The 21891-nt window shown below is 39.4% G+C and overlaps 1 protein-coding gene across 5 annotated transcripts in view; it reads right to left on the bottom strand.

Moving 5' to 3' along the window:
* LOC135487146 (heparan sulfate glucosamine 3-O-sulfotransferase 5-like) overlaps window positions 1–21891 on the bottom strand; it is a 249269-nt gene that overhangs the window by 68971 nt on the left and 158407 nt on the right. For 2 of the 5 annotated variants that reach the window (XR_010446782.1, XM_064770581.1), the window contains exons 1-2: window positions 9014–9110; window positions 7416–7440 (exon numbers count right to left, since the gene is read on the bottom strand). The gene's annotated coding sequence lies outside the window, so the exon portion shown is untranslated. Of the gene's footprint in view, window positions 1–7404; window positions 7441–9013; window positions 9111–21891 lie in introns of those variants that run through there. The other 3 variants (XR_010446781.1, XR_010446780.1, XR_010446779.1) reach the window with 3 other exon arrangements.

The following is a 21891-nucleotide window of genomic DNA, read 5'->3' on the forward strand; positions in this document are numbered from 1 at the left end:
TGGTGGTTTTTAGACAAATATTTCCATCTTGCTCCACAGAGACCTTTTTATTACCACAAACTTTATTTTCCCAAGTTACAGTCATCTGCACAGTCAATGAAAATAAGATGCCTCCGAAGATTTGGCAGTATACAGTACTTGATATCTCAAGAATATTACAAGTAAACATCATCTATTTTCGTAGTCGACTGCTCCGGGCTGTGCTTTGATTTGACGGAACATCGTCGATATTCGAATGCGACTCAATAACATTTAAGTTCGATGTGTTTATCTATCATCAGTTTTGCCGATGGCACTAGAATGTAAGAGGATAGAAGCAGTCTACTACAAATAAGTTAATGCTATAAATTGTAAGAAGAATTTTGTGTGAAATGTGACGAGTAGAAAATTCATGTGAAGATAGCTTGTCTGGAGGGGAGGGAGATGGCTTGTGAAGTGTATGGATTATGTCTTACATTGATGGCTTTATTTGTCAGCTAATTCTCAAGTGGATTGAGTAAAATTCATTTGCTTTTAAGTGGCTAATGTTATTTGTACTGGGTATCTGAATCGATCTAGATATGTCGAAGTGGCGCCTCAGCCAGGCCTAAAAAACAGGCAATTCTGAACTTTGAAACCCTATACAGCTTTATAAAGAGTGGATGATACCACACAATTGGTACACTGACCAATATATTCTTATATATGTACATGTAAATACCCAATCCTGTCCCAAAAACCATCTGAAATCATCTGAGACTCCCAAGAAATAGAGAACTTGTCCTCAAATAAAGCTTGTAAGACACCATGGTACATCTTCAAACTATGGAGCCCCATGGAGCTCCAACTGCAACTTGACTGGTCAGACGACCATCCTTGCCAAAGATCCATCCAGCATCAACAACAATCTAAGCCCCACTGGCTGGCATCATGTCTTAGTCCCCAGCTGAAGATGTAACTATTATCTTGTCATGTCCGGATCAACAAGTTGGATTGGAGATGACCGGGCAATCCGTTCTGTCTGCAAGTAAGGCCGATCTGTCTCCCAGACATTTATGAAATAGCTGTTCACGGATCTGAACTGCTGGCTCTACATGTATATGTATAATATTGAGAAGACCGTAGACCTCAAATCATTGCAGAAAATACTTTTCACGTCTCAAAGGGATTCGGTCGGCCAAGTAGGTCAGAATTAGTTATATGAATCTGCCACAAGGGGTCTATCCCATAACAACACCAACATGGCCATGTGGCTTACCTTACATGCATAAATGTGTTCATACAGGACATGGATTCTGATCAAATCCCGATACAATACATCTACTGTAAACCACAACTTTATGGCCATGTGGTTTACATATACAATACATGATAGTATTCTGATCAAATCCTGGCACAATACGATATGTGTGCTGTAAGCCATGCTAGACGATTTATCGCCTTTAAAGTCTGTTTTATAGCTAATGGTTAAATAAAACGGACCGAGTTTTTAATCATGGCCACGCGTTAGATACCAGACATCCTTTTCTGATGGAAACACCCAATTGGTAGCAAGGGAGACATCCATCTTCAACACCACAGTCGCTACACGTTAAAGAATAAGACGAAATGACTCCAAGGACTCACTGATCGACAAATTCAGTTACGCCGAGATTAAATTCCATAGGACGCTGTAGGATTTATGAGCAGTGGTAATCCATTCCATACAAAAGTGAAATTCATTATACACCATATCTGGCAGCATTTAATAGTATTCATCTATTTACCAAAGACCCGGGACTATATCGGAAAATTATACATATTTATAGGTGCCGCGTAAGCCAGGGAAGTATATTAAAGAATTTCCATCACAAATGGCCATCGTAAAATATTTCAGAAAACGCTTCTGCCGTTAAATATCATTATGAGAATTCTTCAGAAGAGTTGCGCCGGTATTAAATTTCATAACATGTTTTGAACAGAAGTACCCAAACAGAACACGTTCTTTGGACAATATCTCATTCACCAAGGGAGTTGAAGATGAGAAGCCACTGTCTGACTTTGTGGAGCAGATTTGCGATGAATTTAGCGTAACTTTTGGGTAGAAATTCATGATTGGCAAATGACAGGTTCACCGATGTGGACTAGTGATAAGAATTTAATTGGGAAACCAGGGGAATTAGTGACATCCGAACTGTTCTGCGTCTTCTTGATGGAAGTCATGCATAATGTGTGATAGCAACATTTGAAAATTTCATAATCAGATGTGTATTTGGGGAACCAAGGGAATTGGTGACATTCTAACTTGTGTCTTGTTGATTGAAGTCATGCACACAACATTTGAAATTTTGATAACCATGCAGCTGTGGTTTAATAATGTAATTAAACTCCGAAGAAGGGATGGAGGAACAATTCACTTGAAACTGGACATACCCCACCTCTGCCCAATGATACAATATTTCAGATGTTCAGAGTTTAAAAGTTTTCTGAAATGTACATGGCAAGGTCTGTGGCTGGAAGTAACAAAATATATAGACAGTGCCAAGGGGAGGACCACTTACATTGTAATAGTTTCTATTGAAGAGAGAATCAGGAAAGAATCCCATTTAACTCTCTACTGCAGAAAGAGTCAGGATTATAACCCCATTTAAGCTCCTCCTGAAGAAAATAGTGAGGGTTGAACTCCATTTAAGTTTCTATTGAAGAAAGAATCAAGGCTGAACACCATTTAAACCCTGCTGCCGTCTAATATTGCAGTATTTTACAACGGTTAAGGAGTTGCCGCCAATGGAGGCTCCAAATCCTAGCGGTCCATTAACAGGGCTCGCTGTCTCTCGTCCCATCAATAAATCTCCTCATCACCATTTTTTCACCAGACAAATCCTATCGAGACAAAATGCTTCTCGTTTATAATCATTAGCTCTTGGAATGGCAAGCCGGGATTGTAGCTGACCAAATAAAGCCTAATCAAGCAGTCAATGGCGTGCAGATGGCTCTCTGCGGTGGCCCTTCGGGCATGCCACACGCTGAAATATTAGCTTAGGGACGCTAGCTTAGTTGTATATACACATAATATGAAGTTAGGAGTTGGGTAATCGTTTCATCTTGGCCAGACGCGAGGTAGATACACTGGGGAGATGCTTCTGTCTGATAGGGGTTGCCTAGGTAATGGTCTCGTTTAACCCTTGTTGCATTTTGAGATGTTACACAATTTAAAGTGAATTTTCCACGACCAGCTTTAAAGTCTACTTTTACATTTTCACTGCACACGAAACAAAGAAGAAACATTTGATATTTGATGCATTTGACTGATAAAGTCATTTGTACTCACGTACGCTCTAGAGACAAAAGACAATTTTGACAAAGTCCGCAACAAATGGCAAAACAAACAATTTTCCACTTTATTTAGGGTCATCAAGCCAACCATGTTAAGATAAAAGAACATATCCTTGATTAATTCCCTCTCTCACTAACTTAATCCAACCTAATTTGTCCATAAACTCAATCAATTAATTCACCGACTAACAGTGTTGATTATTGGGCCGATCTGTCTTCATTCTCATGGGCGGTAAATCTTCCAGTATTTTTCCGGGAGGTGGTAACGTAATGTTCGCTTGACGACTGAAGGAGAGAGGAATGTGGCATACTGACACATCCAGACATTAACCAATTCCATTCACTAAGCAGGCACGACCTGTTTAATTCATTGCATTACCAACCTCGTAGCAATAAAAAGACAATTTAAACGGTAACACGCTGCATGGCTTCGATGCGCACGACAAGCGAGTTGTCGGTGAACTGGTAATTCAACACGAAGAGTGGAAATGGAATGACTAAATTTCATTTATCGAAATAAAATACCATTTAAAAACACCATTAAAGTGACTATATTAAGCAACATATGAAGAGTGACAATTCAGACAGATCTAACAATCAATATTAAATGTACTCGAAATGGTCTTGCGTTTTTATGTATCATCACTCTCATTTACTCATGGCTCCATAACATAGAAATGCAGTTATAAATACACCATGCTGTAGTACAGTTGTTATGCGTGCAAATTTGTTGAAACCTGGTATTATTATATACCATTTTATACTAGTGCATCCCCCATACCCTTTCTCAAGCCTCTTCCCTTCCATTTCTCAGACTCCTGGATTCTGCTCTGATTGGAGGTAATGTACGAAGAAGTGATGACTGCATGACACGTCCAGACATTTACCAATTCTACCAGCTAATGATGCACGATCGCGCTTTCATTCATGATTTGATTTGATTTGATTACGGCTGAGGCACAAACCTCGAACCACCAACCTCACCTGCTTTAAGAGGTGAAGCCTTACCAAGGCATAAATCCTAGAGGCAACCTTAGCCCTTTAACAGGGGACATCAACTTAGTCATTATTTGCCTCCCAGAAAAACTTGCCAAGCAATTGGAAATGAGTTTCCACATTGCCATGGTTGGCAGATGCTCCTGTTTTCCTGGCCACAACGATTTTTTTCGACTTGGCAATCTCTGCAAACCAAGTCTTCTCTTTTTTGTAGATGAAGCTATATAATGTTGTAAATGTGGCCAAATGTCATGTCATGTCATCACGATGACGCCAACTAAATCAGGACCATGTCAATTTACAGCACTTACCAACCTTCTGGTTGACGTGATAATGGTTTTCACAGAGGTAAGCCGCAGGGCATGTTGGGTTCTGGAGACATGACATTAGCATTAACTTCTCCAAATACACCGGAATTATGTCAATTATGGCATTAATCAAGATGAAAACCATCCACAAATAAACATCTTCATGTCTTATTTTTTTCATAAGCAAGGTGGGGATGAGGGCAGCAGCATAGCTGCCAATATTTCGCAGTGGCAGATACACATAAAGCACTGGCAGTAGGCCTAACACATCGTGCTGCAGCTGAATACATTATGCAGTGGCAGATATACATCATGCATGCCGTAATACACCATGCTGCTGCAGAAATACATCATGTTTCTATTGCAGAAACACATCATGCAGTACATGTAGCAGAAATACATCATGTTGGTGCATAAGATCATGCAGGAGTGGCATAAATACATCATGCAGTAGCAGGCATACATCATGCATCTATGTTCAGTAGAGGGAATACATAGGCCTGTCATTAAAAATACTAGCATATACCCATGGAGCGGGCAAAGTTGAAATGTAATATACATTAGTTAAATGGGCACGATGATTGAACTACATTAAATTTCTAACGTTACTGAAGTTTTATTAAAGGTTAAACACGAAATGAACTGCATTTAGGGACTTATTGCTGCTATCAACATGCAACCCCCAATAGATTGATTGGAGTACGCTATTTTGCACAATGCATTGAGATCAGTGACAGCAGGTCCTGTTCCAAATAAGGGCCTCACATATTAGGCATATCACCTACCCACTCCCGTACCCAATGCCACTGTCGGACCAAAGCCAGGCGCATGGAGAGATGCAGAACGCAATTCAAACTGACAACATCAATCAGTAAAGAATAAATCAAAGAGCAAGCGCTGGCCACTGTACATATTTTGTCCATCCTGGCATAACTGTTTATTGATACCCTGACTGCATGTTCCGGTAGGCCACCCTGCAGAATTTGCCTTATCACTCCGGTCAGTGTTTCTCGAATAGAACTAAAATAGAATAGTCTAATCATTAATCTCCCTGCTAATACCCTGCACCATGGACCAGGTTGTATAGCACTACATACGTGCTGGAAGCTAATATTGATGTGGCAGGGAGAATATGCGTGAAGTTTGTGTATGCTTTTGAGAATGAGCGGAGCTCTCCAGTCGACGTGCTCTCTGAAAAGTTGTTATTTATTCCAAAACCACCAAGATATTCGACGTATGACACCCTCAGTGACACTCTTACTTATGATCCACACCTACGAAGCCAAAAGTTGCAAGAATTCGACGCATTTCCGAGGCCCAATTTTGAAACAAAAAGCGCCTCCTATTTAGCGGCCACAACGCGCATTATAGTATAGATTTAAGGCTGGCTTATACATTTTGATATCATGCAGAACTACATCAGATTTGCAAATCTCAGCAATAATCTCAGCAATAATAAAAAGATTCGAGTAGAGTCATATACTAAATCTAACTTTTTGGCAAATGCAGTTTCTCCCAAGGGAACGCCAAGAAACATAAACACAGTAATTTTCTGGAATATTCTAGAAGTTTATTCCAATCCCTATAGGAGACAAGTTGAAAAATTCATGACAAAATATTGCCAAAAATACCAGAATAAAGGTTTCACTTGTAGCAGTATTGACAGGTCGAATGTTCAGAAAAGTTCCTCACATCCCGTAAATCCCCAGGGACTGAGACAGGAATGCTAAATAGACTCTGATGAGAGAACTCAAAGGCAAAAAGAAAGTTCTTTTCGGAATATGAAATGGAGAATTAACCTGGTGGCTTATTGACCACTTACTGTAGGAAACATGTTTGGAATATAAAAATAAATGGATAGAGAGCCACGGTTTAACCACATCGGGCTGGTGACATCAATATATCTTGCTCTTGCACAGCACTTAGTCATTTTCTCAAGCTTAACATTTTTATAACTGGCGTATACATATGTGTACAACCTTAATTTCATGTTATCTCTCTTTCTTTTCAGCATGATGAGCCATCCCACTGAAGGGAGAAGGACGATGTTGACACATCACATCCCAACCATGCTCCCGGTGTCATCAACAGTTTGATGACGGTTTAATCGCATTTTTGTCATCATAGGCCTTATCCTTCATTTGCGTTTTACTGAAATATATCTAATACTGTGTTCACACTGGGAAAGCGAATTGAATCCGCTTTAAACCTTTAATACGTATTGGGTGTTCACACTCAGGTCGGTTTGAACCGTTTTCAAACCGCTTTAACAAATACGGTTCTTTAATGCGCATCAACGAAGTCGCTTTGGTTAATTCGCATTGAAGCCGCTTTGGAATTCGTAGTGTGGCGCGCTTAATGCGCATTAAGCAGTGCGTTCGCACTGCGCATGCCCACAGCATAACTGTGAGTGAGTTCAACCATGTAATTATAGATGGCGCATCGTTAATGTGTATTCAGTGTGACCCGTTTTAAACCGATTTGAATGCGCTTTAAGACCCAAGTGTGACGCGACCGGATTTTACAAACCGCTTTCCGGAGAGCGCTCTCCGGAAGACGGTTTCAATTCGCCTTCAGTGTGAACGTAGTATAATTGAAAGGTGATTTAATGAAAATCCTAACATTTCGCAATGGTGAGAATGCAAATATTTACCTATGTGAACTTGATAACTAGGTCAAAATGAGGTCACAATCGACCTAAATTAGGTCAACTTGTACAGATGGTACAATTTCATTACTCTACGTACAACCATTAGCTTTAAAAAGGCAAAAAAAACCTGATTTCCAAGAAACGTCTAAAACTTACCTTAGGATTACCTTAAACTTCCACAGCAAACATCACCTGCAAAGATTTAACAAATATTCTTATGTTTTTGCCAGTACTTTGACTTCAACTGGAGCACTCCCTTCATCTGATGTACTACAGCACACACTTTATAAGGAGTGCCCCCCCCCCCCCTCTTGGGCAAAGAAGTGAGAGTTCATTTTGAAAGATTCCTGTCCACCACACTGAGAAACTTTTGTCGCATGCGATCAGGTTGCAGTGACCAAAAATGACTCATTTGCAAGGTGCTTAATTTCTGATTAAAGACAGAGAAATAGAAGAAAATTTCAATAAATCTATGAAATCTCATCAAGATCAACAATGCAGAAGAAAACAAGCTTTTTTTCCGACGGCTGCTTTTGATGTTAAAAACTTTCAAAGGTGGATTTTTTTCCCGATAATTTGCTCAATGATGTCTACTTGAATCAAAGACCACTTTTTGTATGGAAACATGACGCAAATGTGGGTATAATTCACTGTTCTGAGATTTTTGGTGAGTTTAAAATGAAAAACTTGTCAGTAGGATCCGATTTATACTTTGTGACAAGTTCTGACATGATAAGGTACCAACTTACCGTAGGTATTGGTTGTCTCCCAAATGAAGCTTGGGGAGTGAGTGATCATTTTGCCGAAAAGCTTGGCATACATTTCAGCTTCACCATCACAGTGAGTGTTTGGTGGTGAGATAACCAATACCTCCAATTTGGTAGCACTTCCTAAATCCGTCAGATCAATCCTCCGCAATGGGTGAAATTGGCCCAAAGTGGGGTGAAAGTGTCCTATACATTTTCCAGTTACAGCTCGAAATAGTTCAACTAAGTCATTGGACGAAAAGACAATAAAAGATAACTCAGTCGACAGGGCACAAATTAGTTTGGCCAAATTAGAATTTTGGGCATCCGGGGAATTTCACTGGACAGGGCCAATTTCACCCGCTATATGGTCATTGACTCCTCTGCTGCATCATCCAAAATGATACATGCAGCAAGTGACAGATGCCAACTGATGCAACTCCACGAAACCATGGGAATTTGAAATATTAGTCACATCAGCCGAAAATCGCAGTGGATCAAACTGGTTAAAATCTCATTGCAAAATCATTGCCACGCTGTTTTGAACACTGAGGAGAGCAGTGACATTAGTCACTTTGGGTAACACGAAATATCACAACCAATTTGGCCAATCTGAGGTAATGGTATTAGTCAGAGTGCTGAACAAAGCAGTCGTGTGACCTTCTGTGAAGAACCAATTGATTGAGCAAATTGTGTGAAAAATGGGCACGAGATCAAACATGGAGTAATTTAACTCTTATCTACTGAATTTTGAAAACGAAAAATATCCCCTCGTGTTTCCAATATTGATAATGACAAAACTTTATCGTGCTTCATAAGCATTATAATGATAGACCAACAGTTTCCTTTTTGAGGTGGGGGGTAAAAAAAACTCACATTCCCCTGTGATTGAAATAGTGTGTCAAAAATGTTACACTTAGTTGGAGCATTCCCCCTGCTCTTTCAGCTACAGCCACGGATCACCAAACTAGATTTGGTTTTAGCAAAGTATCTGAATTGGATTGGTGGAGACAACCTACCCAGCTTTTGAACGAGTGCCACATGCCTTGCTCTTCATGGAGGAAAGTACCAACATGCAGCTACAACTCCAATAACTATCACTTGGTAGTGACTTGATACACCAGAGCATGACCTGTTTTTTTGCCATAAACTGAAAGGCGGCCTAGTTAGATAATGTGAAAACAAACGCAGTTCTATTATGTTGACAAAACGGAGTGTAATTGATATCCGGCCAACTAGTGATGAAACAAACAGATAGATGGCAAGACCTTCTCTTTTGACACCATCCAAAATCCATCCCGAGGAAATCAGGGGTTAGTGTTTGCCAGGGCCGGAGAAGTGAACATTAACAACCGATTTCCTAAGGATGTCCAAAATCACATGTGATGGGAACATTAATTGGTCCTACAATAGTTGATGCAAGATCAGTGACTGTTAAATTGTTTTTCATATCGTTTTGGCCAAAGATACCTGGCTGAACTCGGTGAATTAACCAAAAGATAGTGGTGTTGCACAACACTAGATCATCTTTAGGGTAGGCATAACCAATCCTGAAGAATATAGAGTATAGTTCTTGCTGGCTGGCTGCTAAGGGCGGTGTTACATTACTTTTTGTCATCACACTTTCAGTTTAGTGACAAGAGGTCAGCCAAGTACCTTTGGCCCGAACAATCTGAAAAACACTTTACCCGATAAGTCGACACCTTCTAAAAGTTCTGAAGATAGATGCGTTTTGGATCAGTCATATAGAAAGGTCTTGTGGTCCAGTTACTTCAATGTAAGCAGCTGCAAGTCCTCAAAGCCAAAACACAAGAGCCCTCTGCTCACAACCGATTGAACCAAACAGCAGAGACACGATGAAAGGGATCGGGACAATATCGAACTAGATCCTCATCTTTGTATAAAATACCAAACCTTTGTTCTTTTGAGTGCAGCTAACCCCTCCAGAAGGACAGTAACATGTACTGAGGGTTTTGTTTGGTCAATGAGGGCATCCTGAATGTTTTTGGTCCAATCCTTCATACATGTATTTGGTCCAATCTCTTCATCAACATGCATCAAGAGCAAATGGTGCTGCCATCTACTATTGTGTCTCTTGCCTGCGAGACCCATCGTTGCGATATATCCAACTGGAGTATGTCTCCTGCTGCCAAATCATACACTAAAACGAGAGCAGCCATTACCTACATGAAGCATCCTGCATTGTGACTGCTTTCAACCAACTTTAAGTCACTCCATTTCATAACTAACTAAAGTAGCTGTCTAGGTTTTGTCTTCGATTGTGTGCCTTGCCACAGGCTCTTTGAAGATGAGACTACCATTCAGTGCCACAATCAGTCTTCTCCAATGGAGACCAGTGGCAAAAGGGTCAGAGTGACCGCTGGGCTCATAATCAACGTGCGAGGTAGCCTCATAGATTGTTCTTATTTCTTTTATGAGACATGCAAGAATACGAATTGGGGATATCCAGTATTCAAACGTCCTGGGACTACAGGTCTGGGAAATGTATAGCATCCAGAGGAAAACTAGTCATTGTATTCCAATGGCAGTGTCTGGGGAAGGGGCTACATAGAGGAATACAGGGTATTCCATGCCTTGGGCTTGGAGTGTATCCAATAAGAATATGTATGATGATATTCCGATGTCTGCATGGGGCTATATCCAGAGGAATAAAGGGTGGTATTTCAAGGTCTGAGGAATATATATCCAAAGGAATGCAATTAGGAATCCCAATTCATGGGGACTGGGGTATATCCAGAGGAAAACTGGATATTCCAATGTCTGAAGAATGTGGGTATATCCATAGAGGAATACCATTAAGCAATCCAAAGCATGGGGACTGGGGTATATCTAGAGGAATACTGGATATTTCACGGTATGAAGAATGTGGGTATATCCATAGAGGAATACCATTAAGGGATCCAAAGCATGGGGACTGGGGTATTTCTATGTCAGGGGATAGGGATATATCCGTATGAGGAATACAGGGTATCCCAATGTCTTGAGGATTCCATTGTCTGGGGATATGGGTTTTCCAGATAAAGAATACAGGGTATTCTAGATTTCTCCGCACAACACAACATCAAAGACTTGATAAAGAAAGTATTTCAATAAGAATTTTAGACACATTTATTTTCATCCATCCAATGTATAACAGTGGCATGAATGACATATGAATTAAGGACATACTCTTCGTCTAGTCTAATCCTGTCTCAGACAATCCCAGGCCTGCTTTCTGGCATGATAAAATCCATTTGACAAAATATACAAAAAGTACCAGTCCGTCTCTAATTTTAAGGGACTTCCATTTCGAAAGATATATGCACCAATAAGAATAAGTACATGTAGGTAGGTTAAGGAGTTCTGCTGTAGGAAGTGAAGTTAGCCCATTAAAATTTCAATTTGGGTGGTCGTCAAAAAGGATGTTAGTACATGTACTACACATACAAGATCTATTGCAAAGTATGTTGAAACCCAAAAAATATTCATTCATTACTATTTATGATATCAGTGATGTTTTGAGAGCAAAGCAAACATAACCAAACCAGGGATTGACTGAGACGTTCCATTCTAGTCTATACTCAAGACACAAGTATTTCATTGACTTTATATAAAAAATATGCTATGTATAATCTGTACAGCGGCAAGTAGAAATAACTGTTGAAATGTTTGCACAAATCGTACATCCGCACGTTAGTTGGTCTTTACTCGATGAGAAGACCGGAGGAAAGTTTGAAAACTGAGGCAGATTCTATGAAATTAAAATACACCCACCACTACATATTGCAACACAGGAGTCAAGAGTAGCCGCAGAAATCTGCCTCAATTTTCAAACTGTTAATCATAAGTTGCCAAAGTTCTCTTGATGATAAGATTTTCATAAAAGATAAATCCCCATTGCACCCTATGACAAATTTTCTCACAAATGGAACTTTATCATAAACAAAACAAAGTTTTGGATCTCAATCCGTGCATTTGACCCTGCTGACATCGCCAACAAAGTGTGCCCATGATGTCATGGTTGATGTCGCCACTTCACTATTGCCAGTGCTGCGCTGAAGACAGAAATTTGACATCTAAAATGGCATCTTTTACTGCTACAATGTATGACGATATCGGGAGGATCAAATAAATCAGAACTGTATAGCAAAAACAGCTTGAGTATGTGACCAATATGTGACCAGTATTTCTTTTCAGAAATCCCCTCCTCGTCCCTTGATTGAAATTTCAAGCTTCGAGAAGACCATGGGATTAGTGATGCGATTATAACGTATTATGCAGCTTCACAAATTTGGAAGAACCAACAGAAATCAAAGGGAACATTTCAACCTCTGCTCCTTTTTCTATATGCCGTAAGAGTTGATGTCTCCCAACAAAAGGTTTGCCTATTTCAAAATATTTACAAAGACAACCATGGAAGATATCAACACAAATTCAAGTCCAAGAATCACAAAGGATTCAAATCAATTAACACATGAGTCATTATTAACATAAAATAAGCACATCATTCTTTACTTTGACAGATATAATTAAAAGTTGGCCACCATATCGCTTATAAAAATAAGAACACATTTCGCCACACTTTGCCACAATTTTTCCGTACCCTCTGTCCATGCAGAATAATTAATTGCTGGATTGGTGTAAATGGCTTGGCGTAGCTTGGAAATATATTTTTATGAGTGGCAAAATCGGAAAGAGAATATACACTGTTTCATAGACATGTACATTGTACAAAGACAACGATGAAGCAATTTTCATCAGTTAAGCTACATGTATATACACACACGAGTTCACCTCAAGATATGTAGGCCTGAATAAAGTGTACATTTACACACAAATCACGTATAAATGTACACATTTTTCAAACATACTGACATGAAATTATTTTGTCCATCAGCACTTTTTACAAGATGGCTTACATGGTAAACATAGCGCAGTCATTAGTAACGTTCTATGACAGCGACATAGAAATACAAATCTGACGAGGGGTGTGACCCTTTAAGAGGTGAGAGCCACTTTCTCCAAAACATTTGAAAATGACAAACTGAAACAAAGTAAAACCATTTTAGGAAATCCACCTTAACACCTACTTTCATCGATCATTATTGTGAAAAAAATTCACTTTTGATTTTTTATACAGAGTTCTGAGTGAGGGTTTTTAAAACATTTTGCTGAATCTCTGACAATGGTTCATAGAAAGAACTACAGGTTTACTCAAATCCATATAAATGACTCCATGAGACTCAGATTAACTTTCCGGAAAATAATTACAAAAATCCAAATAGAAGAAACTGAAAATCATACTGAAACCAGGCCACAACCACTCCAAGCGTACTGCCACAATATCAATTGTTCCATCAAGGAAGAATTATTCCATTACAATTTTATCACCAAGACGTCAGTCGATCTCTTATTGCAAATCGTGACCATTATTGTCAATAATCACAATATTTACACTTCATTTATTTGTCTTCTGAAAAAACCATCAAGGGAATTAATGAGAACAAACTTATCACTCATCATAATACAATAATACCAATTATCGAAGTTCCACCCTAATTGGCTGAAACCTTCTGTACACTGATGTTGTTGTTGTTGAATGAGACCACAAAAATCAACCCGAGTGAATTAAGAGAGCAAACTGCGTCACTTGGTTCATCACAGGAATTGTAGATGGCAGCACAGTGGTCAGAGTCGCAATGGCACAGTGAAGTCACCTCGTGGTTTTTTAGCATCCAGCGAAATAACTGGCAAGAATCTAAATCAACTGATCGGTCAGTGTCTATTGAATAACAAAACAAAATCTGTTGATTGAATAAGGCCTAATTGATTTTTCATCTAAAACAAACATTCCTTATTTTGAAAGGTTAATGAATGGTCACTTTGAGAATGAACAAGTTCTTTTCACTCACAGTAATAATTCTTGTCAGAGGCAGTCAATTAATCGGTCAACAATGACGTCAAGACTGACCTCCACTTCGTCCCTCAGCTAAACTCAACAGACGTTAAATCTTTGATTGAAATTTCTGACCCTTTGAGGCAAAACAATGAGACAATCGATTGATCAAATTGATTTTTGCTGATTAGAATGAAATGAAAAGGAAGGTTGACTTTGAAAAACAAGACAGTTCGATTCAAAGGCAAGTAGGTTTCTTTGGGTTAGGGTGTGGATTTTTCAACTCTTGAGTTGGAGCTAGGAAAACCGGAACTAGAAGAGAAATTGTAAATGTCAGATTGTATCGACTATTGATCGCACTTCGATTGAGGGTGAATATTGTATCAGAATCTACGAGAAGTATAATTTTCAAACCGTGACATTTACCTGCCGATACACCAACAGCTTTTTCTCACTTTGGTCTCCCAGCCCTACAGATCTTTGAACCTCATGGGCGCTCACATTATCATTTTCACAAACAATCACAAGATCGGGAAATAAAGGTATTTATCGATTCAAAATGGCGGAAGTTGGGCGTTGATCTCCAACGGAACGCCAGCATTCGTTTTGCATCAAAACAATTTCTCGAGGCATTATTGACTGCTGCCATGCAATAGGCTTATTAGATTTCATAACAGAGGTTTAAGTACAAATCCAAAACTCAACCTTGGCATGTGCAGTTTATGGATTTACATGAACTTATTCTGACATTCTAACTGCGCAGATACTCCAATTCAGTGATTTGTCAACACCAAACAAGTTTCGATTTATCAAACACCCAAAGTACAGAAAATGATTTATGCAACAGCAAGAGCAAAAATAAGGCAGGGATATGTACTTTCTGTATTATTCTCAATATTGATGCCCGAGGTACGTGAGTTAATCCATAAAGTATTGGAACAACCTATAAGGTTCTGAATTTGCTCGCTCAACAGAGGTATATCATGGATCTGGAACCTCGGTTATTGCAATAACATATCAGAGTTCAAGGATGTCTCTGCAGGGAGGAGAAGCTGTGATGTACAAGAGATTTAACCTTGAAAATTTTGGATTATTATTGATACCCACAAGCTATAGACCTTGAAAGAAATTGTAACATATTTGATTTTGTTGGTAAATTGTGTCTAAAATTATTAATGGTTGCAAAGTGTAAGCTGACAGGTGCAACATCATTGTTGAGTCTGCTGTGGCCAGCTACCCTTCAAGTTCCATCAAACTCAATATTTCTCTGTTCTATTTCCAGGTGGCAGCGCTGACCAAAGGTTTTAGCCTCCACTCTCAAAGTGACCCTTCTTACAAACCAACTTGAAAATGAACAGTATCTTAAACAGCGTGAATTTTCACGGAAGATCTTACAGAAAATAACCATATTTCACCAGTTAGACAATTGGACAAAATGAACAGTGACAATGCAACTCAAACTTGGACATGTTTTTCTGTTACTTGGCTAAGAATACAAAAAAGCATTTTCCCAAAAAGGCTGACAGACATCAGACTGTGACTAGAATATAAGTAATGCTCAGAGAAAAAAAAGCCCTACCCTCCTAATTCTCCAACATTGTCTTTGATTTAACATTGGTTTGGACAATTGAAGGAGAGGATCTCCCACGCACCATTATCGAGCCAAGTAACAAAAAGGCGAATCCAAGTCTCACACAACCCTGCACTCGAAATAAGTGACAGAATACAACTTGCACTATTGAATCATCTAGTTAGCGGCTTTATAACGGAAGTCATAATTCAGAAAGTTTTGATTTCATGAGCTCTGGATTGGTTCACTTATCAAGTCATAGTGATAGTTCCTTACAAAATTGTTGTAACAGTTGATACAACACACCAGTCCACAGCTTGAGTATTTTGACCTACTCGAGAGATTCCCTTTAGAAATAATCTCATCCTCAGTCCAAAAATAATCATATGCTGGACTATTTTCAATTCAGTCCTCTTGCGTATGATCACAGCACATTCTCAACGCCTGTGACCAGTTCAGTTCCTTACACTATTTCAGTTCTCTATCAGCTCGTGATTAGCACACTCTTAAGTTGATTGTAATAGCTTAAGTTCGTTAATTGCCTGCGTAACTCGAGCACTTGAGCAAGTCACTGAGTTTCCAAGAGTTACAGACAATTTGCACCGTTAGAGATCGTAACGCACCGAGTCCAAGGGAGGGACACTCCAAAGTCCAAGCTGAGAGATTGCCACACAGACACTAGACCATCGGCCCGGTCACGGATGGTCACATGACCAGGGCACGGAGACGGGTCCGACCAGCGGCTTACACAAATCTTGTTCGAACTAAATCCTCAGAGACAGTTTATCCAGCAGAAGCACGATAACACCTACCGATTGTGGCACCATCTATATCGCTCACACAGAACTCGTCATGGTGGTAGCAAATCTAGGAGGCCTAGAAAGTTGGAAGCGGACCGTATTGCGGTCTAATCCTGATATCACAATAGAATATTTTACTTACTCCGCCTTATACTTTTGGCCAGTCTAACCGCTGTCCCACCATGTCAAAAAACTTCTCATTATGAGGGTGGAAAAACTTATTGAGCTTGTGTATCACTGAAGGGTCCACATCAGGATGTTTGCGGCCCTTCCCTGACCCCAAACAATGGTCCTGTCCATTGTCCTTCATACAATAAAATCCTTTTGTTTTATTAAAATAAAAATTGTCTCTCGTGATTTGATTTTCTAGCCCAAGGAAGTCCTCCACACGCTTTATTTGAGGTATAGGATTGGTGATTAGCGCATCACCGTCCACTATAAGAATTTGATTGCGGTTGAAAACGTTTAACCACCGTTCAAGATGGCGGTGATATAAACTAGTCCGGATTGCTTTTAAATGAGTGTTCACTACACCAGTTGCCTGGTCAATCGCTAACTCCTCGAAACTTGAGTGTGACTTATTCCGCGATAATTTGTTAAAATGAACTTGAGTATAGTCTGATATCGTTCGTTTTGTTGGATTTTTCACAATAACCATGAGTTTTACGCTACTGTTCATAGCGGCAATACGCTCTGGTACGCCTTCGGTTATGAAATACGCTGGACTTTTCTCGATAGTGATCTGATCGGGGAATGAAAACGGCATTCGCTTCCGGTACCACTCTATTCCATTACGATAGTTATCTTCATTGTCAAAGTAGTGGATTTCCTCCTTCGCTGCACGAATCTGCGAGTGCATGTTCAGGAATTCTAACAACGCCCGTGTCCCACTTTTCCGTACGCCGACCACAATTGCCTGTGGAAGTCGCTGCGTCGTTCCCTTGATGTGAATCTGTACATCGCCCTTGTCCGTGTACGACAGCACCAGATCCTTTGAGGGAATCAGTTTCGTTTTATCCACGTCGAAACAAATAAGATTTTGGCCGATTATCGTGATGTAGATGAGTCGGACAGCAACACACGTAAAGAGAATAAATAGTACGACAGCCACCATGATCGCTTGGCCGCGGCTCATGAATGAGTCGTTTGACTTCTTCACCATAACTGCTGGCGGCAGGTCAAGTGGAGGCTTCTCATTCGATGCGCCGAAGAGTTTCTTAGTCATGATCCCCATGATGTAGAGTTGAGTACAAATCTGAAGAAGTGACGAGATAAAATGGTTGGTTTTGAAGTCAGGTGACAGTCAGAGAAAACAAAAGACACACAAAACAAGAACAAGAAAGTTACAAGATAATCAAGTTAAAAAGTTAAACTTAAAATCCAAAAATTTTTAAAAGGTAACCCACTATTTCGAACTTCCTAAAAAGTATCCAACAAACTGATGAGAAGCCACAAAGATATATCACAAAAGAAAATTAGAAGTCAAAGAAAATGTCCAAGTAAGAATCCATAAAATTAAATTTTAAAATGTTTGAATGAACCGTACTTGTTATAGTGCTTATATTGTTTTGATGTGAGATTCCTGTGAAGTGGAGCGAAACCCCCAAACAATGTGGCACTTGTGATATCCAGTCTCAAATGTGCACAACTGACAAAGACACGACAGAAGACAAGACAACACGATGACACCATTACCCGTCACATGACAAAACTATCGTCATAAAGCCAAGGAAATACTCATAACCGACAATGCAAGCCTAGAAACGCAATGAATGACGCTTGAGATAATCCCCTATGATGCGTTGAGAAACTCCTCAAAAGCGGAAAGAAGACCCAAATGAAAGGAAATAGCACTCACATTTATCCAGGAACCGTCGTCTCAAGCCTTTGAACCAAATCAAAAACGAGCAAAAACATTTCTGAATCACATAAATCCAAAGAAGTTTTTGAAAACTAAAGCAAAATCCTGAAGCACTGAAGTCTTGAATGGAGTACACAGAACCCTCAGAGCATCTGTACGCGTCTACACGCTGCGTCAGGTAATTCACTAGTGAGCTGCTACAACTAATACGCTCCCCTTTATGGCGAGCAAACACTAGGATCGGATTCTCTATCCAATCAATAGGCAGCATAGACACAGGCGGAACGACGTTTGAGATGACGCTGAGCTAACGTAGGAGTTGGCGCATCAGATATCATCGGGTCTGGTGAGCGCAGGTTTAGACGATAATGACACTAATATTTTCAAGTAACTATATCGCTGACCCTGAGGCTAGGGAAGTGGCGCTCCACCCTTAGAGTACTAGCCTACTAAATCGATGAAATAACCAGGGGGCTTTTTCATCAATTGCCTTTTTTGGAATGGGTTGTCGTGATATTTTTTTTACAGGAACAAGGTATAGAATATCACCAACTTTATAAGAGATACCGTCTAAGCACAAAAAGTATCCTCCCAGTAGGTTTATCATATCATTTGCCTTATTCAGAATATGAATTTACATGATATATTATACTGAGTTGGCGATTTTGCAAATTTTGGTCAAGTAACATTTTGTCGCTGACCCTACAGTGACGGAAGTAATTGTAGTACTCTCCGCCCTCAGAGTATGATCGATCTGATTTGTAAACCGTTATTTTATCAATCTACATGTATTGCCTTTTAAGGAATGTGTGAATACTACACTTTTACTACAGGAAATGGGTGTTAAATATCACTGATTTGATTAACCGAATCTTGAAAAAGTTGTGTGATGTCAAACCAAAGACAACTTGACCATAAGACCATACATGTATCAAGTAATGGAAAAGACAAGGATAATATACCAATATACTTTAAAATCTGTAACCAACTGGATGGTGAAAGATAGCATACCCACGCTCAAAACAGAATTAAACTGAATTTCAACTAAAAATATGAGAAACCACTATATTCATCGGCTTAGGTGCTTTGGAAATTAACTGAACAGCAAATCATTCCTCCTTGAACTAAAATATGACTGGTCGGATATCAATGCGGTGACAGTTTGACAAAGATATGTCAAGACTATCCCACTCATGTTTCCTAATCAATAAATTAAAACCATAATTGCTTAAATAATGCACATGTCAATCAATATCTGATATATATAATCCTTGCGAGTGGGGAATTTCATAGCGTAATTTCAAGAATTCTTGATAATCAAAGTACAGTAGAACCTCTCTATGAAAGACACCCTCGGGACTGACAAAAAAACTCCCTTCATGACTGATTTTTAATGAAACATAAATGTAGGCCCTACATGTAAGTGTACCAATATCTATAGGCAGATTTCTGACATGATATCTGAATGAGAAACAAAGACACCACAAATCAAGACCAGAGCAACTGACCACAATTCCGACCAAAATCAAGAAACCCCAAACAAGACACACTCGTCACGATTCATTTATTTTCTTGAGAAAACAAAACATACCAACTGACCAGTACCAAATTGACAACCGACTGGGCATGTTGATTTCCTCATCTTATACCACATTTCAGAAACCGGACACTGGTGAAATATAAACTCATCGAGGGTTTTCATGAGAAATTGCTTGGGGGTTAGAAATCTGATCAATTGCTGTAGGATCTGATCTGGTTTTCATGGCAACTGGGATTAATCTTCTGGATGGGCTATCATAGAAAATAAGCTAAGGGCTATAAAACATGTGGAATAAGCAAGGGGAGCGATACTCAATAAAGGAGAATCCAGCCTCTGTACCTTAACTCCTAATGGTTTCAAGCCAAGTAGGTCAAATTTTATTATCCATTTGTACGAGTCGCTGTACATATTGTACACTGATTTCCGCCAAGTTTGGTGAAACGGTTTTCAAGGTAATCCAATAAATCCAATGAAGTGGAACACATTGTAAACAGTATGGATTCTGGATTGACCAAAATGGTTTATTTTGAGAGTCCTTACTTATAAATGAAGGCTATGTTACTCTCAGATATGAAGATAGGGTTATATTTTCTACATATAAATAATATCGAAGAATAATAAACAAATGGCTGACATTCACAGAATATAAGCAATGTCGTTATGCTAAGAACGTCCCTTTCCCTTTCTGCGATATGTGCTGTTGGCCTAGAATTTATGCAGAGATGGAAGATAAAGTAAAACACAGGCATAGAACTTGCTTCCAATAGGCTTTACTATACCAGATGTGAAAAGAAGTTACAGTCAATAGGTTAAGTTTTACTGTAGACACAATCTGTGAGTTCTGCAAAGTGATGGCTCCCACTGAGCTCCTGGATCACATCTCATAGTTAGCTGTGCAAAAACATATCCCCTCGCCCGCTAAAAGTGTTATCATCTCCGAGAGATGCTGTAGGTTAAAACTCAGAAACGCTATACGCAAATATATCCTTAGCAAATTCACGAGTTTGTAGCAAGTTGCGTTTTTTATGCGTTGTTTATCAATGGTGGTTGAGACAATTGTTTCTCTCGTGATTGTGTTTCCAGGTGAAGTGGGGATTCAATTCATCACTGTTGAAACAACCAATCAAGTTCTACATAGATCTTCTGGATCCGTAAAGCTTATCTCGCTACAAAACTGCCACGAAGTTCAAGAACTGTTAACTGTTCTGAGGAGTTGATAAAAAGTACATTTTGTACAGCTACCATACTTCTGTGAAGACAGACTTTTAAGATGTTTCTAAGAATGATGCTGCCGAGTTTGTTACATGAGGGTTAACTACTTTTCAAACTCCAACATGGGGAGAATACAAATCGCAGTGACAGTGATTGCTATAAATCCCATCATAAAGTCTCATCAGAAATGTGATCAGTTGTCATATGAGGATTAAAATACACATTAAATGAAACGAGAATAAATCAGAAACAAAGACAGGTGAACGGGTGCACCTGAGCACATGGGCAATGGAGGGGACACACCCGTGACAGCTCTTGGGACTGAGATCTTAAGAGATTATTATCTACAACAAAACCTTTGTTACGTGACATATTTTTGACAATTTCACGCAAGGTAGCATTGTGTGAACTCGTCAATTCTAATCCTATAAGTCTGCAGTTGAGCTGTTTAAATCCAATGCACGGAAATTGCAAAATCCGCAGAATTAGTTTTTTTCCCAGGTGAGCATTTTTCTCCCTCCAAAGGATGAACATATATCATCGAGCATGCTATTTTGCCTCATTCCAAAATTTCAAAAGCGCTAACAAAACATTTGGGGAAAGATTCACACTGCTAATTGTAACAATTCGCCAGGTGAACAGCCCCTTTAACATTCCAGTATTGGCTTATATCCTTGCGTTGGAGAGTTTTGATACAGCCTCAGAAAACACAGCCGGAATTCCACATCTCCCTCACAGCTCTTTCCCCGACCCATTACAAACAACTCTGCCTTACACATACTGCGATATCTAGTGATTAAATTCTTATAAGCGCATCTGAAGGTTTCTAAAATAATTGCTCGCTACGTGGTATGAAAAAGTAGGATTCTTTCTCGATTGGATCTTGAACTAATATTTCCCGCTGTAATTACTGAGGGCTAATTACCAAAAATATCCCAATTTGAGAGTTTGTTGGAACATTATAACAACTGCAATTAATACACTGTGACCTGAAATAAGCCGCAATATCGTACTAGGT

This window comes from Lineus longissimus, chromosome 4, assembly GCF_910592395.1.
Source record: "Lineus longissimus chromosome 4, tnLinLong1.2, whole genome shotgun sequence".
NCBI classification, from domain to species: domain Eukaryota; kingdom Metazoa; phylum Nemertea; class Pilidiophora; order Heteronemertea; family Lineidae; genus Lineus; species Lineus longissimus.